General features: G+C 38.1%; 1 protein-coding gene and 1 pseudogene across 1 annotated transcript in view; both read right to left on the reverse strand.

The window, feature by feature from the left end:
• Window positions 1-26379, reverse strand: part of SLC44A5 (solute carrier family 44 member 5) — a 254553-nt gene that overhangs the window by 198303 nt on the left and 29871 nt on the right. The gene's annotated exons all lie outside the window — the stretch shown is intronic.
• On the reverse strand, window positions 10323-10422 carry LOC148092453 (U6 spliceosomal RNA; annotated as a pseudogene).

Consider the following 26379-nt stretch of genomic DNA (forward strand, 5'->3'; position numbering starts at 1 on the left):
TGCATTATGTGCTTTCTGTGCCCCTAATTACTTTTTGCACTTTGGAGTTGATCCATGTTGGTCTTTTCTAATCCTGCCATATTGATTGCTGTACAGCAATCCTCCTCCCCTCTAAAAACTGTCCTTAAATTATTTTCTTTCTTTCCAATGCTGAAAATCACAAAATTATTTTTTCCTCCAGTCCTTTCCAGGGAATCTCAGGCTACCCATAGTTGTGACAACTAAGATCTACTCAGCAGAATCATAATTACTTCTCTCTCAGCATGAACTCTGTACTCAAGCTTGATAAAGAAACCACAAACATATGTGTCAAGAGCAGAAAAGAAAATTTCAAGAAAATGTTTAGGAAGCAACAAAAACATAATCATTTACATAGACACAAAAAGAGGAAATAAAGGTTTCTTGAGGAATTTTAAAATGGAAAATCCTGCGGTAAAAAACTTATAAAACAATCTTGTAAGATGTAAGAGTAAATAATTGCAGTGCCTAAAAGCACAAGCTTTGAGAATGCCATCACTTGTCAAATACAGGCTACCATCCTGTGTTACGTAAACTTCTGCAAGAGTCTCCCCATTGGTCTCATTTTCTCCAGTATTTTCTCCCTCCAACCCATCCTCCATAATGCTGCCAGAGTCATTAACTTAAAGTGCATACCTAATCATTTCTCGGTGAGAACAACTTTCAATGGCTTTCCGTTTCATCTAAAATAAAGCCCAAATGCTTACACAACCCTACATGTCTGGACTCTGTTTACTTTTCTAGCCTCATTTCCAAGCACTTCTCCTTCTTCCCAAAATTTGTATGCGCCAAACAAAACATTCTTTAAGATCTTTCTGTGGACTTTTGTATATGCTTTTCACCCTGTGCACAATGCACTTTTCTGCCTCATCTCTTCTTGGTCTATCCAATGCTACTCATCCTTCATGTAGATGCCTCTTCTTACCTGACTCTTTAAGTAAAAATTAAGTGGCCCCTTCTGTATACTACCATGACTCACTGTATTTCCATCAGAGCACATGATATACTACGTTATATGATCTTGTTTATATATCTGCATCCCACTCTAGTCAGCAAGCAACATGATGACAACGACAACGTTTATCTTCTCTTGCCCTGGTATTCCAGCTCCCAGCACAGGACTGGCACACGATGATGTTTGATAAATAATTTATTGGATGGATGTTGTACAAATATTTTGGGGATGGGATCATCTAGTAACCCAAGGCTTAATTTGGACCTTTAGATCCAATCCTTGTTGAAAATCTTTCTAGAATAAGTATTGGCAACCCTTAGCATGTATGTTAAATAAAGCTCATTAGCAAATTACTTTTGGCATGTGGGACAATTGCTGCCTCGACTTTCTCTTCCCTACAACCATAAAGGCTAGTAGTTGATACAAGCTACCCATACTGTCCAAAATTGAGCAGCTGGCAGTTCCCACAGCACCCCTCTAGTTCCCTCTGCCCGTTCAGAGGTAGTTTTCAGCTACCACAATCTCCCATGTCCAACTCCATGGAAGAGTCAAGGTTAGCTAGTAAACTGTATCTTCCACCACTGGTAGCCTGAGGGACAGATCAAGCATCTTAACACTCCCAAAGGCTGCCAACCTCTGTGTAGTCTATGATGAATCAATCTATCTTTCTTTCTTCATAAACCTAATAAAATAAAATCAATTAAATTTGAGATGACTTAGCAGCTGATAAAATCTTAAAATCGTTATTTTAGTAATTGTGTCTGGGAACTGTAGATTTTAGAGTTGGAGAAAAGTCAGTTGAAACTATGCTAATCCCCTCTAGAAGCTTCTGAAATCAAAGACTACTCAATTAAATATATTCTGCTTGATTTAAAGTTTTTTTTCCCCTTCTTGTCAAAATTTCTCCTGGAAGTACAGGAAATGCTGTCAACTAAGGGTACAAAAAAGAGAAACTGAAATGAATTGAATCAGATTTGAAAGGTTTACATATCTAAGTTTACCCATTAAAATACTATCAAATTTTTCAAGAGAAAATTTTCTAAGAAAAATTATGCTGATGTCATAAATAGATCTAACAGTACTTTCTTGATATTGCAAGAAATGACATTTTTAAATATCAGTAAAAGGGAATAAAAAAAGATTTTGAGCATTTCGAAAGGACAGCTCCAAATCAAAAATACTTTCCATTTGTTTATTAACAAAAAATTAAAAGTGATGTGGCTTACTGCCCAAAGTAAGGGTATTATGGAGAAAGTATTTTCATTCTTCTTACTACTAAGAATAGCAAGTATCCTGCTACCCACGCCCATGGGGGAAAAAAGTGAAATTAATGGCAAAGATACAGGAGAAAAACTGTATGGTGAATACTAAAAGTGCTATTCAGTACGTTGGTAGTAATTTATTGTTGAGTATAATTTAAAATCAAATGCTTTCTGAGTTATAGAATGTAGAATAATCAACCTGTCAGCATTAAAATGGGCCATGAATTTTCAAAAAGGGTACCAATGGAAATAAACAGTAGGAAAGCCATTTTGGACTGTCCTATATCTAAAGCAACCCTAGGTCCCAATGTATCTGTTCATTTGCTTCTTTTTATTTTTCACTATAAATTTGCTGGCAGATGTTGTGTCACAACTGTCCGTCACATTTCTGTGTTTCTTCTTTGCTCAACTAGTAATTGCTCTCAGCCATATCTCCTGATTTCACTCCTACCACAAACTAAACTTCAGTATGTTACCAGTGACCCTACATTTTCCAGTGTCTCCCACTCATTTCCATCAACTAAGCCTGGAATGTTTGCCCAGACCTATCCTATGACTCTGTCCAAATAGGACTCAGCCAATGAAAGTGAGTTAGAGTGAAGTCACACAGGGGGACCAGTGATGGGAAGGCTGGGCATTTGAACAGATAAGTAATGGGTATTAAATTTAAGGAGCGTAAGATGGTTTCTTATCCAGGAATTAGAATATCTTCTAAGTCTGAACCCTAATAATCACAGAGTTTATTACAGTTTTATCAAGATGCACTCCACAAAATACTAACATGAGAAGATACACCCCAAACAAGCTTCTATGATCAATAAATATAGAAGCAGCTATACAATACAGTTTTTCTCTTGGAGATTCAGCATATTAAAAGATAAAAGAAGTCTGGTTATTTAAAAAAACAAAAACCTGTTAAGCTTTGTTTAAACTGTATCCGTCCAACCTTTTTGACCACTGCATACCTATTAAGTTTCCAGAGAACTGATATCCCAAGGAATAGGCTTAAGGAAAAGCTGATGTGCTCAACCATTCACATTTTCTGCTTTTCCTTGATTCCCTGGGGCTACTATGTAAATCCAGACATTGGTCATATGACGCTCTACAACAGCTTCTTAAACTTCCATATGCATACAACTCACTGGGGATCTTGTAAAAATGAAGATTCTTATTTAGTAGGCCAGAGGTGGGACCTGAGAGTCTGCATTTCTAAAAAGGCTGCAGGTGATGCTGCTGCTGTTCTTTATCACATTTTGAGTAGCAAAGCTCTACCGGACACACTGCAGTAGGAAGGTCATCACATCTCCAGTCTTTATCTTACCCTTCCTAATAATGAATCCTCCTAAATATTACTTTTAACATACAGTATGTCACTTTACTGGTCAAAAACTATTCCCTTTGACATTAGTGACTCAACAATAGATGTTTACTGAACCTTTATTGTGTAGCAAAGAGATTAAGGCGGCCCCTGGCCTTATACCGCCGAGGACCAAGTAGGTGGTAAGGAACAATGAGTTGAACGCTAGGAGCTACAACAAGAAGGGACTAGTTAATCTCTTCATACCTGTTTCCTCATCTGTAAAATAAGGGTTAAATTAGACCACTGGTACTTCACCCTCCATGGGCACTGCAGCCACTAATACTGTGTCTCAGCCCAGACCAATGAAATGCAAGCTCTCAGTCCCCCTGGAGCAGGGCATGGGTCGTTCTGAAAGGCTCCCCAGCTGAGTCTAACATGCAGCCTGGCCTGAGAGCCACTTGACAAACCAATGATTCCCACAGTGTTACCTACACTGTCAACATCAGCACAACCTGGAAACTTGTTGGAATGAGGATTCTCAGGCCTCGCTGCAGACATACTGAATCAAATATTTAGGGGTCAGGGTCCAGAAATCCAGAGAGCTGGCTGGCTTGAAAAACACTGGATTAGAAAATCAGTAAATGTCTCTTCAGCTCTAAAATGTTATCATTTTTTTGACCTCTCATGGCCTTTTAAAGGATTTTTGTTAAGACTTTCAGACTAAAAGTATAAACTCTGGAATTAGACTTCCTGAACTTAAATCACAGCTATTACACCTAATTGCTGTACATTCTTGATGAGTTTAGTTGTCTGTGTTTCAGATCCTCACTTATAAAATGAGGACAAGAACAGTACCCATTCTCATGGAGTTGTTATGAAAATTACATTATTTCATATACATAACTCTCTTAGCAATTCCTTTACCATCCTAGTGGGACCTTCCCTGGCCACTCTCTCCAAATTTGCAACCTACCCCTATCATTCCATTGTTCCTTCCCCGGGTTTATTTTCCTCCTTTGTAGTTTTTACTTTCTAACATATTACACATTTCACTTATTGCTTTATTATCTGTCTCCTTCCACTAAGATGTAAGCTCTATAAAATCAAGAATTTTCTCCATTTTGCTAAACGTTGTATCCTCTGTCGGTATCTAGTACAGGGGCTGACACATTGGAAGTACTCCAAAATTATTGGGATACAGGAGTGAATAAATGCTATTATCAATATTATTATTAGCAATCCAAGTTTTTCCTCATTGAAACCTAACAGCTCATACTTCCTATGAATTGCCCCAGTTATTCATATGCCTTATTCCTTGCTTGTTCAAATTCTGTCCCATACCTAACAATGCCCTTCTAACTTCAGCTTATTCCGGTCATGTTCAAGTTCCGCCTCTTTCTTTAATATTCCCTGATGACTAGTTCTCCAGCTCTCTGTCTACAGTGTTTACTGTCTATACTGTGCAACTTGACACTTACTATCTTAGTCTAATGCCACTGCAATGAATAAATTCTAAGAAATTTACTAAAAAAGGCTACACCATTCATGCAACAACATTTTCATGAAAAATTAGACAAGAAAGGGGCCCCAAGGGAAACAATGGAAAAACTTACTATTAATTAGCCATGTGTTCAACGGAAATACTGCTCTACAACTTACAAGGCACTTTTATACAGATCAGCCTCGTCTTGACTAGGTGATCTCTAAGGCTACATCTCCTCGCTCTCAAATTTTCAAAATATTTTCAAGCAAAGTGTGCAGAGAATATTTCTTGAAATTAAAAATTGAGAATAAGTCATGAAAGTTGTAACAGAAGCATATAATGCCCCAAGAAGCTGTTCAGTTCAGAGATGGCAAAAGAAGTGGCTTTCTTGTCCCCAGACTGTCAACTGGGTCTGGAGGAGGTTCACCATCATCCCCAATGCAGCCCTCTAGGCAGACATCACCAACTGATCAGAGCAGGCAGGCAGAGGGACGCCTGTTTGCCATCCTAACCTAGTCTAACCATCTTGGTTCTAAAAGCAGAGGAAACTGATGCTAAGAAATTTAAAGTGACTTGCCCAGGCACATACATGGTAGCAGACCAAGACCAAAACCAGCTTCCTGAGTCTTTGTCCAGGACTCTCTCCACTGCTCCTGGTAATTCATTTCAGAAATTTGGTATTTAAATTTCCATTCTAAAGCAATCACAGTACAAGGAGCAAACCTTTGACAGAGAGTTTTCATATTAATGCTCATGAATATAATGTTGAAATGAAAAAATGACAGCTTCGAGCTGAGTGATAGAATTAGTTATTCTGTTATTTTTCAGTTGGGTTTATTTACCTAAGCCTGGAATGTGTCATGACTGGAAATAGACAAGACAGATTATTTTAATTCCACTGTCCTAGAAAAAGAAAAGGGAAATAATCTTCATTAATTGGAACTGGGCTCAAATCCAGTCCCAAAATAACTTGAATCAACTTTTTAAAGGTGACCTTTTTCTCATTAATGGCAAAGTGTTATTTTTTAAATAGCTTAATCATTACATTTAAATTATAGGAAAACATTTATTTGAAGAAATATGAAAAAAGAGATAAGGGAGAGAAATAAACATCTATTTTAATATAAATAATGACCATTTTCTCACCATGGAAATTATACACACATTTTATTTTATTATTTCTTTACTTCAAAAAAATTAATTTCATTTCCAATTATAATTGACATATAATATTATATTAGTTTCAGGTGTACAACATAGTGATTAGTCATTTATATACCTTATGAAACGATCATCCCAATAAGTCTAGTACCCATCTGACATAATACATAGTTATTACAATATTATTAACTATATTCCCTGTGCTGTACTCTCCATCCCCATGACTACTTTTACAACTGGCAATTTGTGTTATGCTAAGTGAATTAAGTCAGATAAAGAAAGACAAATATTATACCATATGATTTCACTTATATATGGAATCTAAAAAACAAAATAAATGAACAAACAAAACAGAGACAAACTCAGATACAGAGAACAAACTGGTAGTCTCCAGGTGGGAGGCAGCTTAGAGGAATGGGTGAAAAAGGCAAAAAAGATTAAGAACAACATTTTAGAATTATAATTTTCCAGATCCTCTCTCTACAGCACAGTTTCCAAATATCATAATCACCTTTGTAACTCAGTTGAAATGAAACTGACTTGTCAAATTTTACATAGCCAGTTGATAATTGTCTTAATTAACTCATTTTAGGCAAACTATAATTGAAGCTGCCTTTGGAGGGGAAAAAACACCATCTAACAACTAGAAATTGCCTCTGGCACTGTCTGCATTAAGCAGGGAAACCAGGGTGACAACTAGCAGTTCTGTGACTTCACAGTTAATCCAATTTAGCAACTATGCTACTTAGTCACAAGGAACCAGCAGTTGTTACAGTAGCCTTTCCTTTCACCCTGAGAAGGGGAGCCTGACTCATATTTGAGGGTAAAACGAGGAAAATAGCAAATACACAGAATCCCTTCTCTTTAGTGTGCACCCTGCTCCCATGCAAGGGGAAGGGGTATAGGGGAGAGGAAGTGTGGCCGAAACAGCCAGAGGAATTTCGGGGCGCACTGCCGGGCTCCACAATAAAAAGGCAGACAATTCAGGGGTTCTCCTAGGGTCCGGGTACCCATAGGAACAATCCCAATGAGCCTCAGAAAAATCTCGCCACAAATTGATACTCATTAAGAGATCCCTAGAAGGCTGAAGTGATTCTCACCCCTTTGTCAGTCGAGATCACTGGTGCTCCATGAATTGGGTCAAAACAAGGAAAATATCAAGAACTCTGTTCAGACCCCATCACGCTAGCCCAGGCAGGGATCCTTTAGGCCAGGGGTGGGAAACACCCGGCTGCCAAAGCATTTGGTCTAGCCCTACCAAGGCAACTGCAGGCAGGACTCAAAATTCAGTAGATCTAGGAGTTTTTCTCATAGCTAATTTTTAAGTTGATAATTTTGTATGGCCCGTGAATGATGTTACAGATATCCAATGGCTCTTGGCACAAAAATGGTTCCCCACCCCTGCTTTAGGCAAGCAAGAAGACGGACCTAAAAAATGTTTGTGAAACACTGGAACGCTCTGCTTTCTGGCCTAGTCATTCCAAAAATTCAGAGATCTCCTCTCCTGCATCACATTATTGAACATTTGTTTCAATCAACCCATATACTCCCTTGGAAAAAGGGATAAGTACCCCAACTCACTTAGCAGAAATATTTTTAGAATAACATCTTAGCACCCAAAACACCACTTACAATTATGGAAAATCCTTTAAAACACTACTGTTAGCATAATAAAAACTCAAATTCCTTGAAAGCTGACTATACGCTGGCTAACCCAACACAGTAAAGAGAGAATAAATTTAAGAGTTGGAAAAGATTTTAGAAATGAGTTTTGTCACTTCTTAGCTATGTAACCACGAGGAAAATACTTATTATTTTTGAGCCTAAGTTTTCTTTTTTATAAAATAACCTTAATAAAATTTATTTCACAATGTAGTTCTGAGAATCACATGAAAAACATAGAAAAAGGCATAAAAATGCCTGACTCATGGTAGAAACTAAGTAAATATTAATTTCCTTCCCCCTTTCCTTTTTGCTAGTAAAGAAAATATGTTAAAATGCTTTTGAATGTTGTATATGGTTTAAAAATCAAGTAACATGCCAATGTCTTATCTATGCAGCTGTACTTTATATTGTTAATTTGAAGCAACTACTATTTATGCAATTATATATAAAATATTAATGAATTATAACTGTGCAGTTGATACTATTGTAATTAGCTAGCTATTAATAATAGAAAAGGAGTGAAGGGGGAAGCCACACATTATAGGCATGCCATTTGGGCAGCTTCACCAGGAAGCTGTAACTGCGCTCCCCAGGGAACCATCAGCCTATTCCCTGCAAAATGCTGGGCAAAGGGGACTGGACAAAGGGAAGAGAGACACATGCCCAGTAAAGTTGGGGTGACACAGGGAAGGTACTTGCCTGTCAATCACACCTGGGAGCAGCGATCATCGGTCAGAATGGATGTTGTTACTGCAAGCACCCAAAAATATGGGAGACATAATCCCCTAAACAAAGAGACTCCTGCTCTTGTTCCTCTTGTGCTCTTGGCTTTCTTGCATTCACCTGTGTGTCCTCCATAGCCCTGTGCCCATGCTGACCTCACATGCAATGGACTGATAGGCTGCAGAAGGAAACACAAGCTAAGCTAGCCTGATGCTGGACTGGACACAGCTCCAATGCGGAAAGGGAACTCTGGACACTGGCTTTGATTTTAGCTCTACTGAAGCCCCAGCTACACTTCTTCTAGGACTGGTCTAAGGGAAATGAGAACTTGAAAACCCAGGGGTGAAACTCCATGAAAATAAAATTTTCCACCACATTTCATTCTCCCGAGGGGGCCTCCAGAAATTCTTATTCCAGCGATACCCCAAGATCTCCACTCCCACAAGCAACAAGGGGAGATGAGCCCCTCTTCTGCCCTGTAACACAGTCACCTAGTTGAGTAATTCAAATTGATACCATAATCTGAATCTCTTTTTCCAGAAATATATTGCAACTTTATTTCCCTTAAATGAATCCTACTATGATAGAAGACAAAGAGAAAAGATCTATCTCTCTTCGGTTAAATACAGTGGTACCATGATTTTCTAATGTAATCCGTTCTGGGAGACCGTTCAAGTTCTGAAACATTAAAAAAACCGAGGGATCAACAGCCCACGCCTGGGCCTCAGGATCTCACAGAGCGGAAACCATGTGGCGTGTTCCACTTCCAAGGCGTGTTCGAAAACCCAAAGCATTTCTTCCCGGGTTTACGGCGTTTGTAACCTGAAATGTTCTTCAACGGAGACATTCGAAAACCGAGGTACCACTGTGGTAGCAATATTGAATGGCCTTTTCTCCATGGAGTACTTTTCTTTTGTGTTAGATACCACCCACCTCAAAATATTTCTTCCTATCTGTCTTTCAAAGCCTGCTTATAGCCTTAATATTGCAAATATAGCAAGACATTGGAGCAAATATGCACAATCCTGCAAAAAAAAATGGGGGTAGGGTGCGAAGAAAGGCATGTTTGATGCATCTAAGAGAGCAGGCAGGAACAGTTTATGGCAAAAGAACAACAGCAGGCTTGTCCATCTGTCCATCATCAAACTGAGTTGTGCCCGCTAGTTATCTACAGGAGGTGGCCATGTGTCATCACACTAAAATAGAATTTCTGTCATCAGGAAGACAAAGTGAGGAGGAAAGAAAAAGATTAACTGCTTCTGAACCAGTATCTGGATTAAGATGATGTATACAAAGAATTTCTGTGCCCGGGCTGGTGTGGCTCAGTTGGCTGGAGTGTCATCCTGTGCCTCAAAGTTGGTGAGTTTGATTCCTGGTCAGGGCACATACCTGGGTGTAGGTACAATCCCCAGTTGGGGCACCTGCAGGAGGCAACCATCTCATGTTTCTCTCTCACATTGATGTTTCTCTCTCTCTTCCTCTCTCTAAAATTAAAAAAAGAAAGAATTTCTACATGTTTCTTACTCATAGACTGTAAAGCTTTTATTCATTATTTTATTCATTCATTAAACATTTTCTGGGTGCTTTTTAAAAGCCAGGCACCATGCTAGCCACTAAGGATACACACTCTACTTTCCTTATTTTAGGGATTCTGTTTCATGAGAGGGAAACAGAAATAAATAATTTTAATCAGTAAGATGACAATTAATATATATACGATGTGCCATGGGAATCCAAAGAAAGCAGTAGTTATGCAAAAATATGACCTTACAAATTTGTGTCATTTTTGCACAGGGGTTGTGCTAATCTTCTCTGTAATATTCTATTGTTGTTATATGTGTCACAGGAGTGAGACCAACCACAGAAGTAGAATAGAGCCTGGCCAGGCGTGGTTCAGTAGTTGAGCATTGGCCTAGGATCCAGGAGATCTCGGTTCGAATCCCGGTCAGGGCACATGCCCGGGTTGCGGGCTCGATCTCCAGTCAGGGGCATGCAGGAGGCAGTGAATCAATGACTCTCTCTCATCATTGATGTTTTTATCTCTCTCTCTCCCTGTCCCTTCCTCTCTAAAATCAATAAAAGTATAATTTGGGGGGGGGAAGAAGTAGAACAGAAAATCCAAGAATGAACACATGGGTCTTGATTAACTGTTTGTCTTAGGGTGTAAGAAAAGTATTGTTGCCCGGCCAGGTGTAGCTCAGCGGTTGAGCATTGACCTAGGATCCAGGCGATCGGGGTTCGATTCCCAGTCAGGGCACATGCCCAGGTTGCGGGCTCAATCCCCAGTTGAGGGTGTGCAGGAGGCAGCCGATCAATGACTCTCATCATTGATGTTTCTCTCTCTCTCCCTCTCCTTTCCTCTCTCTGAAATCAATAAAGATATATTTTAAAAAAAGAAAAAGTATTGCCTTTACCTTCATTTATTGCAGTCTTTTTTAAAGTATGTTTGTTAAAGTTAAAGTATGTTTTTAAAGTATGTTTTTTAAAGTTAATTTTATGTGATTTTTAATCTTATTAACTCCATCTAAATATATAAATTTCTATTTTCTCTAATGTCAGTATGTTTTGAGAGTGTGATCATTGGACAATACAGATAGATATGGATACAGATATAGATGTAGAACTAGATACAGATATAGATATAAAATGGGTAGCTTCTTGGCTTGTGGAAATATTAGTTATGATGTATTTCTTAAATTTTATAATGAAACCTTTTCTTTCAGGCAATTTCCTAACAGAAAAGTGAACATAAGGCATAGTGTTTATTGGCATTTAGCAAAACTAAGATGTTAATAGAAATGAATCCTCGGTGCTTTAAGACATATTGTAAAGACTCCCTTTCAATTGCAGAAACGAATGAGTGAACTGAGTACTCCCTTTTAAGCTAAAGTATAAAGTCTGTGTGAACCATCAGCTTGAAAATCCTATTTAAATGTCTCCTGGCTTTGTTGCGAACATGTGCACTTGGAAACATGAAGTTCACCGGGGTTTCAGATGAAATTTATTATTCCTATCTGGGACAACTTTTCATACTAAATCATTTGCCCTAGTCTCATCTTGGTGATCTCTGGCATTGGTGTTCCCCACTGCTGTCCCTGAAGCCATACAGTGCCCTGGAGCCACATGCATAAAAATATTGGGTTCCCTTCCATGACCCCTCCCCACAGTCACAGGAGCCAATGGCACGTTCTGAAGCGTGGCAAGAGACTTCAGCTTGCCTCAGGTGTCTGGGTCAGCACTGAAGAGCCCATCACTAAAGCCTACAGCCTTCACTCTCTTTACCTCTGTCCTAATGTCCCATCCAGGTGGCCACCAAAACTGAAATGCTTCAACTCAAGGGATCACAGTCACACTGTTCCTACTATGCATCATTTTAACTAGACATGAAAGTCCTAAACTTTATCTCTACTTCAGTTATGGAATTAACCTTTTCCACATGACAAAATTTCATTTGTACCTTAGTTATATATCGTAAAGCCACAGTGCCCATACATAGATATTTCCTTAATGTTTTTATTCTGTCCATCTATACAGTATATAAGTAATTCCTGGTCATTGTTCTCGATGTGATTCTCGTTTTATGACCCAAGCACAGTTTCACAGGCAAGTCTACATTTACTGAAATTTCCTGTTGATGATGGTGGCACTGGTGGCTCTGCGGCTTCTCTGTTCTACAAGTGTTGTCCTGTGAATGAACAAGTTTGTCCCAGGAGCTGTACTATTTTCTGTGATTTTTCTTACAGATTTCTAATCATCATAGTTTTTTTATTTATTGCACTTGTAAGAACTTCAATGAAAAATTGATGAAAAAATAAAAATTAAATGTCCTTACAGATTGAGTTGAGTAATGACTCAAGCCCAAAGAGCCTGACTTATAAATGCTATACAGAAAGTCATGTATTAAATTAAGGTCAGAGGTCTGCAAGCTACTTGACATTAAATAGAGGCCAATAGAAGCATCAATTAGTGGAAGTAAAATTTTTAAAAAGTGGGTATTATGGTGAAAGAAATGGTTTCTTTCTGATGGTGAAAGTTGTGATGTCTCTTCTAGGTTATCGAATAGCCAATATTCAGAAAAGAGAGATAAATATTGAATAAACAACATGGAAAATAGCTAGGTAACACTCAGTTTATGAGTGTATCATGGTTCCCAAACTCCAGGAGTATGCAAGCTGTGTAGTTCTGAGCAATGATTTTCCCTTAAGGCATCTGTAGATGTGGCAGCATTGCTCTGCTCTGCTCACATAAACCAACCAAAGCTACGATATAGCTGAAGCACAATACAGACCTCATAACTCTATGTCAAATACATTGAACCACTTGTAACACGCTTCTGAATTTCAATTTCTGAACAAAATAAAAACCATCATTTACTCGGCATATACAAAATACTTGGGTACCGTGTCAATTTAATTCTTACTTCAGTCTGTAAGATAATTACTGTTATTCTATTTTACAGAAAAGCAAACAGGCCTAAAAAACTAATCTGCCCCAGGCGTGAGTATGTTAATAACACTGTTTATTTGCATGAAAGAAGCTGTCCTTTAAGTCAGTCATTCCCCAGTTTTCATACTTCAGAATCAATTGCAATCCACACTCAGAGTGCAGAAGCTCTGGGTGCAGAATTCCCGTAACACATTCATAGGAGCAGGGTGCCTGTCAGGGGCAGCCCACATAGTACAATGTATTTGTACTTTCAGGAGCCTATGCAGGTTGACACTTTCTTCGGCCCTTTTTAGAGAGTTTTGTTAGACGTGTGGATCTTATTTTTAATAACCCTTTTAATCTTTTTAAAATACTCAGCCAAAGATCAAAGCTGCTACTTAGCTTTAAGCTGCACATTCTATATCTTCCATTTTAATTTGTACTTATGCAACCTCTTACCTTTTTTATAGCAAGAAATAGATTTCCCTTCATGAAGGAATATAATTTGCCCTTAAGGAAAATACTATTCATTTTCAATAAACATGTACTAAGTAACTACTATTTGGAAAGGTAAAGACTAAGCCTGAGGAGGATAAAAAAGACGAATAAGACCTGGTCTGTGCCTGCCAGGGGCTTAAAACCTAATTATGGAGACAGAAATAGTAGGAATTGGGGTCAAAATGTAAAGTGGAGCCCGGCCAGGGTGGCTCAGTGGTTGAGCATCTTCCTAGGATCCAAGAGATCGCAGTTCGATTCCCAGTCAGGGCACATGGCGGGGTTGGGGCTCGATCCCCAGCAGGGGCCGTGCAGGGGGCAGCCGACCAATGACTCTCATCACTGATGTTTCTCTCTTTCCCTCTTCCTCTCCCTTCCTCTCTCTGAGATCAATAAAGGCATATTTAAAAAAAAAAAAAAAAGTGAAGTGGAGTCAAGTGGCCCCTCTGCAAGGAACAAATTCTAATACTATGTTGCTTCTCTAGGAGCAGGCTGTGGCTTCCCAATATGAGAGAGGGGGCTGAAAACAGTAACACTCTAGGATAAATGTTAAAGATTCTGTGTGTAGCACTAACTCTCAAGGTGAGGGGTGCGATTTAGGAGAAAGGGGGCAGTTTCAGAATTGACTGAGTACAGTGGGACGTGGGTGGTTTTGCACCCTCCGCACAGCCCCTGCTCACCACACCTGCCCCAGAGTCACGGCTCTAGGGAGCCCCAGGCACCAACGGGAGGAGGCGGTGCATCTGCAGAGACCGCAAGATAGGAAAAGACTGAGGACTGCAACGTCTAGCACGGTGCAGTTTTCAGGTACAGCTCCTAACGAGACCACAGCGAATAGTCGCTTTTCTATTTGTCCTTGTTTAATACTGAACAAATAATATTTCACACTAAAATCCGGTCAAGAGGGACTTAATTTGATAGCTGATTACCTTTGTCAGTCATTAAGATAAAAGGCTGTGTCTTCAGAAAGCCCGAGTCGCCGCAAAGCTGAGTTGCTTAGAAAGCAATCTGTGATAAAAACAAGTATGAAGATGGTTATCTAGAGCAAATGGTTTTAACCTATTAAAAGCAACCTTTTGGGAATACTCCCATCGCCTGCTATGGTTTATGCTCCTTAGATACCCAGAGAAGTAGCCTAATTCTCTTCTAACATAAAATACTGCAGGTATCTGCCCTCTTTTGAGAAGACCGCATTCTCTTTACTACTAACATAAAATCCCCAGCGCCACAGCCTCCTCAGTCCGTCAGCCTTACTTTTATTATCTTCTCTCATGCTTCACACCACCTGTGAAACGCGTCCCTAACCGGCTGATGTGTCTATCTCAGCCTCCACCCAGATGCGCCCTTTTCTCAGCATTCACACTTACGTTTTTATATTTAGCTGCCACTCTGATCAACAAATTGGATTGTGGTAGGTGGCATTTTTCTTTTGTTTAGACTTTTTCCCTAATTATAGGAAAAGGCGTAGGTTGTGTGTTTTTTAAAAAAAAAAGCTTATAGAACTCATAAAAATTTTACAAAATAGCATTTTTTAAATGGAAACTTCCTTATGCCACACAGAAATCAGTACTAAAATTTTGTTATTTTTCCCATCAGTAGTTTGCCTATGTATGCTTTTTAACTTTTTATTTTGAAATAATTTTAGACTTGGAAAAAAGTTGCAAAAGTAGTACAAAGAGTTCCCGTGTGCTCTTCACCCAGCTTCCCCTACTGATAATATCCTTTATTACCACAGTAGAACTATCAAAATCATCTATGTATATTTTGACAAGGCTAAATCATACATTTTGTTCATAGCTTCTTATATTTAATATGATAGCATAAGCATTTTGGTTATTTAAAATTTTCAAAAACATTAATTTATAGCCCAAGTAATGTCATACTACATTGATGAATTTTTAAACTATTTTCACACTGTCAAATAATTAGATTGCTTGCAATTTTTTCTCTGTTATTAAAAATCCTCATCAACACAGGTTACAATGTTTTAAAACACCTACTAATTTATAGGTCAAAAAATGTTCTCTCATTTTCATTTGCTTTTTTAGTTATTTTTGGAGGTGAATATTTTACATTCTTGTTAACCATTTTTATTTCATCTTTTGTAAATTATTTATTTGGGCTCTTTGCCTATGTACTTATGGGTGTCTAAATGTATTACATAACAATTTTGTAAAACTTGTCCATTAAGGAGATTAATCAAAGAACTTATATGCATATAAGCATAACCCATGGACACAGACAATAGTGTAGAGAAGGCCTGGGGCAGATGCCAAGTGGAGGGGATCAATGAGAGGGAAAGTGGGGACATCTGTAACACTTTCAACAACAAAGGTAATTTTTTAAAAAAAAGAATATTAAACTTTGGACTCAAAGGTTGCCAATATTTTTCATTGTTGGATGATTATGTTTTAATTATTTGTTTTGTTTTCATTGTAATCATTCAAAACAATTTTGTCAATTGAAAACATAACATCTCTTTTATAGTCACAATTTGTAATGGAAAGACATTTTCATAAGTTTCATCAACTAACTCAGCATTTCTCAACCTGAGATTCATCGCCACTCAGCATATGTGATGTGACTGTTGAGAAATTAGGAAATTTTTTTCCTTAAAAAGGGTCCATATGTTATTTAAATTTGACAAAAATTATTATAGGTACAAGGTCAAAGGAGGAATCCCAAGTTATAATGAGATGCCACGTCATTTAAAATAAAAAGTTCATCAAAAGACCAATTTGTATTATATGTTCTCTAATGTTAGTTATTTCATACTATTTTAATGTCTTACAAATTTTCATAACTAAACTATATTAAAAAGAATTTATTTTTTATTATTATGAACTGAAAATCAGAAAGATATATTATACTTCAGCAATCCCAAGTTACTTAAGAGACCCCAAACAGCCTAAGCTTTCTTGTAATTACTTAATGCTCTCTTTGCCTGGAACCTGCCCCACTCCATTACTGCATCCCCACCAAGTGGAAAATTCCTGGGCCTCGCTGTCATTCCCCTCCACCATGCCACCTCTTCCTCCCCAATATTGTCTTAATTATTTCATTCTCCACTGACTTTTTCTCTAGGTTTGTATTTACTGTTTCATATTAAATTTGTTTTTATAGCTTTCCCTCTTCCCAACTGTCAGTAACCTGAGACCAAGAGACTCAGTCATCACTGTAGCCCCAGTGCCTAGCAAAGTTCCTGACATATAATAGGAGCCCCATTAAAGTTTATAAAATGAACTGAGTTGCCCTGGCCGGTTTGGCTAAACGGTTAACGCATCAGCCTGTGGACTGAAGGGTCCCAGGTTCAATTCCGGCCAAGGGCACGTACCTCCCTCAGTTGCAGCCTCAATCCCAGTCCTGGTCGGCGAAAGTTCAGGAGGCAAACCAGTCCATGTGTCTCTCTCACATCAATGTTTCTCTCTATCTCGCTCTCCCTTCCACTCTCTTTGAAAAGCAATGGAAAAAATATCCGAGGGTGAGGGTAAATAAATAAATAAAAATAAACAAAATGAACTGAGTTATTCATATAAAATAAAAATCTTCTGGGAGAGTAATAAGAAAGCTGACTTTGTTTTCTGAATTATACTGATAAACAAGACTGCAAGTTCATCTACCAACACTGCCATCAGTTGTCTATGGGGTCTGCAGCTTCACTTCAGCACTATCAAATGCTTTCTATTCAGTGACAGTGACTCAGGAAAAGAACACCTTTCTCAGGAAGGTGACTAATAATCATTCATTTTTTAAATTTAACTTCATAATGTTGAAATAATTTCAAACTTACAGAAGAGGTGAAAGCATAGAACAAAGAACTACTGAATGCTCTGCAAGCAGATTCACCAGTGGTTATGATTTTGCCATATCTTATTTCTGTTTCCAACCACAAATCACAAAATATTTTTCCTGAATCACTTGAGAGTTATTTGCAGAATCATGCCTTTATACCTACACACTTCCATGTTCATTTCCTAAGGACAAAGATATTCTCTTATGTAGCCAGAGTACATTGATCAAATCTAGAAAATATAACATTTATACAACACTTTTACCTAATATACAGTCTATTTTACTTTTCTACAATTGTTTTAATAATGTGCTTTACACATTTTTTTTTTTTCTGATCCAGACACAAAATCACCCATTACATGTAGTTGGTGTATCTTGTTGGTTTTCTTCATTTGGAACAATCTTTCACACTTTGTTTTTCATGACACTGTAATTTTTCAAAAATACCTCTGGGTCTGTCTGATGTTTCCATGTGATTAGAGTCAGGTTATACATTTTTGGCAGGAATACTGTATAACCCATGTTGTGACTTTCTCAGCACATCACATCAGGAATCAAATCTCAGTTTATCCCATCATTGATGATATTAATTTTGATCATTCAATAAGGTGGTGTCCATCAGTTTCTCCACTGTAAAGTTACCATTTCTCACTTTGTAATTCATAAGAAATCTCTGGGGAGATGCTGTGGTAATACATCAATATATTCCATTCCTCTTCAAACTTTTGGCATCCATTGGTTGCAAACTGGCGATTTTCTACCTCCACTATTTCTTCTACAGTTATTAGTTGACATAACCATTCTTTTCTCTGAAGGTTCTTCCCCTCGATTTGTACTTTTATTCCTTATAGGTATGTCCAAATTAAAGACTTTTCAAAGTAATTTTTAAATCTACTTTGAAAAGGTTATCACATTTTTCTTTAATTTTGCATTTTCATTGTTACATGTTGAGCAGCCCAGAGCTGACATTTCATACTGCTCCATATAATCATTTTTCTACTTCATAAAACTTTATTTGAAACTCTTAAGTCTTGCTTCAAACTTCTGATTACAATCCAATACTATACTCCCAGTCTTCTCTGTCTTGCTGCAGCTGAGTCCACAACCGGCCGTGATCTGACACATATTAGCAGAGAAAGACCTGACTGGTTGAAATAATATTCAGCTCCCTTCAGCAGACAGGTAGTCTTACGGTGGAGAAGGCACATCGGGTTCCAGTAACTGAATGACAGTTTCCTAATTAAAAGCATCCAACTCACTTTCTTCTAATTTTATACTTCTTAGGCATCCTTCTGTCCTTAATTTTATTTCCCAAGCTTTTTTTTCCCCCACAGGGAATAAAATGGACTGACAAGCTGACAGAACTATTCTAGTCTACTTGGCAGTTAATTTCCTCATAGAGACTTGTAAATTGATGTTCTGGTTTATAATCAGACTCTTGTAAATTTGGTTAGAAGGAATCAATTTGCCTGGGCCTGTTAACTCCTGAGTGACCACATAATGACCCAGTTTCTGAACCTGAAAGCTTTGTGTCAAGCTCTGGACAAGGATGATCACTAAGGAGTGACATATACACTGGAACACCAGGCTGAAATGGCCATGCAGATATAACAATACAATACTTTACAGAACAGTTGTGAATATTAAATGAGTTCATATATATTAAAGTACCTGGCATATGCTAGACTCTGGATAAACTGCCATTAGTTTATCTTTTTATTTTTTTTAATCATATGCAACTCAATGGGGGGGGGGATCCAAATCTGAAAATTTTCCAGGTGAACTGAAATGATCCTATAATTTTTTCCCCCACTCCATCCCAATTTATCCCTAACTCTCCCCTTTTAAAAGAGTTTCCTTTTTAGTGTTTTCTCATTTGCACAACTGAGTTTTCTGTCTCCATAGTTTATCATTCAGTAATGCTCAGAGAAAGAATTAATGCAAACAAAAATAATATCTAAAAATAAGTATATATTCTGAGGAATAATTTATAAGCTCTGTGATCTTCGACAAGTCACTTAATCTTTCTACATGACTATGTCATTAATTAGTAACTATTCCTCCCTGCCTATCCCATAATGTCCCTTGGTGTCCCTTCCATCTCTAATATCCATAAACTATTTCCCTACTGAATCTTCAGGACTTAGCACATAGTATGTGTTACTGACATTTACATTGAAGGATTGCATAGATGTATTTTAAGACTATATTTTGCTCACAAATATCATAAATAAGCTCAATTTTTACAATAAAGAAAATAGAAATCAGTCACTAACTTGCTATCCATAAAGTTTAAAGTTCTAGTTTAAAGAAACATGATTGACGAAAGTTTATTGACTGATGGTAATGAATAGACACTAATGCACGCTTCCGGTGCTAACCTCAACACTATACGATGGGTGAGTGGGTGGGTGGGGTGGTAGGTCAACTGATAAAGTGCTTTTTTCATACAAAAAATATACCTTGCTAACTTTCCTGGAGCATAAATTCCTGGCCAGGTTTTTCCACTTGGGCTTTATCCCCACCTCTGAATGTTCAGAAAACCTTGCTCACAGTAACTAATTCAACAAACCTATCCCTCTGGAGTTTCTGTCTCTTTTAATAAGTGATGACACCTCTCAGCATCGGTTATAATCACAATACATTAGAGAAGCTTCCATTGCAGCTCTTTGGTTTTATAGTGGCATGTTTACTTTCTAGAAATTATCTTTAGCTTTCTATCTCACCCATTCCACATTTGTGACTATGAAATAATTATAAATGATAACTTTCCCATACCTTTCATCTCTGTTAAACAACTTAACAAATTGTTTGGGGGATTTTAAAAAACTCAACTGCAATCTATTACTACTGGCATATAGCAGAAACCAGGACAACAGTTTGAAAATTACATACCAAGTCAAGAACGGAAAAACTTGAGCTTACAGAAAAGGTTGCATTGTCTTTTCTACTAAACCTCACTTTTCTAGAACTATATTTCTGTTTTGTTCCTTCCTTTATCCACACTGCATCCCAAATGAAATTGTTTATTTTTTCTAGACTTTAGTTTACCTCAGTTCAATTTAATTCAGCTTAACAAACACTACAGACTACCTGCCGCGAACCAGCCACCGTACCAGGCTCTTAGGAGTCAAAGACCAGTGAGACACGTTCTCTGACTCTCATGAAGTTCGTAGCTTAACTAACACGTTGGTTTTGCTTCTCAAAGCCTCTGCCCTCCTTCTCATCTCAGTCAGACTTGCTCTACTTTTATCAGTTTTATACTTGGGGGTTTGATATATTACTGCTCTAAGATGTCTGAAAAATCACTGGTCTGGAAGAAGCAACAGACGTTTGAATAATTACAATACGGCGTTATTGGGGCAATAAATGTACCCCCAGCCCGGGTTCCCCAGAATACAGAGCTTAAGGCAGAGGAGCGCGATTCGGGGAGCAAGAGAGAGGGAGGAGGGAGCAGAGCGGGGGGGGGGGAGCGTCAGGCCACGATTCCCTGTGGAACTGGCACGGATGGCCGGCGGTGGCCCTGCAGAGCCACCCGATGCGCCAGGGAGAGGGCAGGAAGCACTTCTCCGCTCCTGGGCCCTGCCTCGGTCAGGGGGTCCCGGGAACTCACCATCACTCCGGGCGTCACATGCCTGGGTGCCAGCAAAGTCCCAGCGATGCCCCATCAGGCAGGGAATTCAGGGCGGGTGGCGAGGGGCAGTGAGGTAGGGCTGTGCCCGCAGAAAGGCGCGCAGCATCCTCACAGGAGCTGCCGCCCTGGCCGGGCGAGAGGCAAGGCAGGGAACATTGGAAGGGGCGCGCGGGGAGCATCTGATGCAAGGCTCGGGGGAGAGCAGAGCAGGGAATGACGAACGATCAGCTCCTCCTGGAGGAGTCAAGGAAAGCTCTGCAGACGTACAATTCCTCAGAAAAATTCTTAATATGGCAAAAGGAGATGCGCACCCCAGACAGACACGGAGCTTTGAAACACCGAGATGTATCTGAAAGGTTAAAAGAAAATCGGTATTCCTGGGGCTGAAGTGGTAAGAGATGAGGCTGGAGGTGTGGACAAAGCCCAAAGCATTACGGATTTAAAAGGCCATCGTAGGAGTTATTTGGTTTTATTTTAAAAATGGACAGTCATTTGAGTGGTTTTAAATGAAAAAGTGAATTTGAGAGAGGGTGTAATGAAATAATACTGATTAATATGATTATATTTGTTAAATGAAAAGTGGGATATGTGAAAAGAAAGTGGGAAGTACAAAAAGGTAGAATATCGCCTTTAGGTAGATTATGTTAAGTTACGTATTGTAAACCCTAGATCAGCCACCTAAAAAGAAAATAATAAAAGGTATAGCTAAGAAGCCAATAAAGGAAATAAAATAAAACACAAAAAATATTCAATCAACCCAAAAATCAGGAGAAAAGAGCAACACAGCGAAAAACATAAGGAGTGGAATGAAAAAAATAGCCAGATAGTGTACTTAAAGCCAAACATTTCAGTAATTGTAGTAGTGAGAATGGGCTAAACACCCACAACTGAAAGGACAAATCAATGCAACATGGTTAAACGTCATAGAAGTTATGCCAACTGAAACTGGACACAAAAGAGTACATACTGAATAATTTAATTATATGAACATGTAAATCAGACAAACAACTTTATATTGATAGACATCAGATCAATGGTTGTCTGGGCTAAAGGGTTAGAGCCCAAGACCGACAGTCTGAGTCAATCTCAAACAGTCAAAGGTACAAGACGAAAGGGGTTGACAGGGTCAGGACTGGGTCTAGAATATTTCACAAGCCTGTTAACTATGATGCCATATGAATAAAGTTTTCCATAAATCCTTCCAAAGGACATCTTCATATGCCAAGCAAGGGGAAGAAATTTCATCCTCAGCAACATGGACTTGACCTAAGAGGAGCGCCCCAGGAAGCATGCAGGTATTCGTTAAGGGACACATTAGTTTCTATTTGTCCTTAAAGTGGAAGGAGTGAGTGTGGGAAAGGGAGGAGTGGGGAACGGTGACCGATAGCTGAACTTCACATATTTTCTACCCAATAGCTTTGCCTCTGTGTTGCCCTGTGATTTAGTGCCAGTCCCCGAATGTCTTGTATCTAGAAAGTTCTCTAGTGTTCTGTTAAGGATAATTTTCATATTCCTCAAGCATTGTCTGGGTGTGAGGATGAGGCAAGAGAGGCAGAATATCATCTCTAGGAAAACGAATTTCTTAAATGAGGAAAGAAGAACATGGTTCATATTTCGAAGGATAAATGTTTCCACAATGACTAAAATGCAAACCATACCCTATTCATCTCCAGCTACGAGATCAACTCCACACACATTTATTATGTACCTAGTATATGCATAGTGTGTGCCCAGTATTCTGGTCAGTTGGAATGAATGTCATTCACTTGCTAAAAAATTCAGTAGATGTGAAAAACATTTTTTCAAGTATAAAATGTGTCAAGTGTTAATTGTTACTTGTGAATCTATTAATATACACATTTTGGTCAATGAGTCAAGCATTAAGAATTCATTTTCAGTCTAAATATTAGCCCACTTTCAAAAGCAGATGGGCAAATTCAGCAGCCATTTATTGAGCACCTACTATGAGTCATGCATTGCATGTGCCAGGTTCAAAAATAAAATAAAGCCCTCAAAATAAAAATTTACAATCTAAAGATGACAATTTGATAAGTGCTATAGTAGATGTATGTAATTGGCACAGCAAATGTCCTTGTAATTCTCATTTGTTTCCTTCACGTTTTTCATTTTTATTACTCTTAAGAAGTAAACAACAGAGCTGAGCAAGATGTTCAAGTAATAGTAAGTGCACTGTAGAGTTTACACCTCAGAAATTCTAGAAACATACTATCGAAAATTTTTGTCCCTTGATAAAAATGTAACACAAATTTTCAAATTACTTTGCCAAAGATCAAGTGTTTTGGTTATGAAGACACATCAGTTATTTTCTGTTGGAGATTTCAGACTGCTGCCTGTAAACTAGCACAGATATTGCATTCTACTAAAACCAACAGAAGTGAGCATTCAAGACAAGCACAGTTCACTGACCTTTGTCATCTAGGAGCACAGCAGTTGCACACTGTTGATTTGCCATTCCACTCAGAAAAAAAAGAAACACATATATAAATACTGTCTTAATACTGTTGGTTGGTTAGCTGCTTTTAAAAAAAAAAAAAAAAATTAAAGATCATATTTAGAGAATCCCCAAACTTTCAAATAGGACTACAAGACATGAACTATATATAATTTTCTATTATCATCAATTCTTTGATATTTGTTGTAAGTCCTGAGACTTCAATATCCTGTCATTGTCATAAAACCAACACTGTCTGATTTAAGAAAAACACATTTATGTGGAATATCAAACTCATTTAAAGAGAATGAATATGCAGTGATTGCACTCACACATTTCCCCCAAATAAAAAAAATAGTTTGTTATTATTGCTATTATTATTTTTTTTTAATAAAACTCATTTCACTGATAAAGCCCCAAGATTTCCAAAGGAAGTCAGTGTACAAACACAAAGTGCTCATTGATGTGTAACACTGACTTTAATAACCCTGTTATGTACTAAGAAGAAAAGTCTTACAAACACAAAAGAATGGGAAAACATAAGTGTTAAATTGAACTGTACAGAGTATTAGAAACTATAGTAAATAAACAGTTCCTAATAAGTGTTAATTGTCTTGCTCAAACAAGTGCAATAAGAAATAGTGATAAGCAGTCAAAGAAAAGGAAGAAATGAAATCTGGTGTAAAATGATTAACAGAATATGAATAGAAGAAGAGCAGAACAGTTTACACGCTAGGAACCGCACAAGCAAAAGCACAGAGCTGGAAACGCACGCAGGCTGTGGTAGTTGGTTTGGTCACAAAAAGGACAGCTGGTTATCACAGTCAGTTAGCCAAGCACTGGGTATAATAGTGTCGGACAGTTAGACTTGGAGCACTGAGTACTATTTGAGAAGTTTGAATCTGATCCAGTAGACAACACAGAACCGTGGGTTTATACACAGATGAAGACACCTAGAACAGTAAGTCTCAAGTTTGAGGGAAAATCTGTGAGCAAGATGCTAAAGCCTTGATGGGCATGAGAGAGTAACCAAAATGTCAGTAAATCACAGTACGGTACACAGAAAGGAGAGGGGGTGGTTTCCAGAGAGCATACAACCCAAATGAAATTAGAGGGATCTGTGATACACCGAGCATGGAGGAAGGAGAAGCACCAGCTCCAGGCAGCTCCACGGGAAAGTGTCCTGCAGAAAGAACCAGGTTTCTGAAACTGCAGGGAAATAGCGGGAGACAGTTTATGGAGTGAGTTGGTGGAAGAGTTGGATGTAGCATCTTAGGAAAATTAAATGGAGTAATTAATAAAGTACATGACATATAAGTGACAACTTGCACATCCAGGCCCAGGGTTAAACCTCACCACCACACCCTTTTAGGGAAGCACTCATAGAAAAACAAGCCAACAAACAAACCCTTTAAGAATTTAAAAGGTGGTTGGGAGGAAGGGAAAGAAAATCTTCCCAGTCCTAGAAATACCACTACCTCGTTGCATTCCCACCCACACGTCTACTGAGTGGCTTGATCAGGCCACTTCAAATCACAATAGTTTCATGAACATTTAGCCCCTTATCCTTAAATAGCCTCTCAAATATAATAAAAATATGATGATTTAAGATGTAACTTCAGAAAAGTTGCCAATCCCTGTCCTCACTCATACTTAGCACTTGTATAGTGCTTACCACAAAGTGTTTATTGACCACATTACATGACAGCAAAGCGTAAGTGAAAAAGAAAGACTAGGTAAATTGGATTTCATTAACATAAAAAAATGTTTGTGCTGCAAATGATACAATCAAGAAATTGAAACGACAACCCACAGAATGAGAGAAAATATTTGCATATCATACACCTGATAAACGACTTGTATCCAGAACATATAATGAAATTCACAACTATAAATGAAAAGACAAATAGCCCAATTTAAAAATGAATAAAGATTTGAGAGAGATTCCTCTAAAGAAGATCTTCATATAGCCAATAATCACATGACAAGACACTGAACATCATTAGTCATGAGGGAAATGCAAATCAAAACCAGAATGAGATGCCGTTTCACATCCACTGGGATGGCTATAATAGGAAAAAGACAATAGCAAGTGCTATTGAAGATATGGGGAAACTGAATGGCTGAGAGGAATCAGTGTGCATGCCTGGGTTTCAGGCTTAATCCCCAGTAGGGGTCGTGCAGGAGGCAGCTGATCAATGATTCTCATTACTGGTGTTTCTAATCTTGAAAAAGAAAAGTTATACAAAAATAAACTTCTTGAAATTTTGGCTGGCTTCTGTTGCCCCAACAAAGTTTCGTCTGTGGTGGATTTGGTTCCCTAGCTTCCTGTGGCCCAAGATTCAGTAAATGCTTCTGGAAATGGAAGTAACCCTGGTCACTGGCATGTAAAGTACAGCATAGGGAACATAGTCAGTAATATTCTAATAACTATGTATGATATCAGATGGGTATAAGATTTATCAGGATGATCACTTAATAAGTTATACAATGTCTAATCACTGGGTTGTACACCTGAAACTAATATAATATTGCAGGTCAACAGTAATTGAAAAATAAAAAGTAATTTTTAAAAATGTTTATCACCTACTATGAATCACCTACTATATTGACAAATGGGCCTACACCTTACTCAGATTTCTAATTTAATTACATTTTCAATGTATACTTTCAGTGACCAAAACCAAAGCCAGATTGATAAATTATGTACTCAATCCTATTTAGCTACACCTGATGTAAATTTTTTAATAGGGTTAAAAATCACCTCTGGTTAAAACTACTTTGCTCCAAGACTCCACACATCTGTCAATGGGCTCATTCAACATTCTCCTAGCTATTTAGTTGTGGATTCTGGAAGCAAACAAGATGTCAGTTTTTATTTCCATGGGTTATTTTTATCTGAAATCTTTTCTCTGCATGATCCAAATTTACTAGAATCATAATCTGCTCTTTGTAATTAGGGGGAAAAGTGGAGAAATGGATTATGTGTAATTAGACATGGAGCCTCACAGTAT

The sequence above is a fragment of the Miniopterus natalensis genome, chromosome 9 (genome assembly GCF_054644295.1).
Source record: "Miniopterus natalensis isolate mMinNat1 chromosome 9, mMinNat1.hap1, whole genome shotgun sequence".
Taxonomy (NCBI): Eukaryota; Metazoa; Chordata; class Mammalia; order Chiroptera; family Miniopteridae; genus Miniopterus; species Miniopterus natalensis.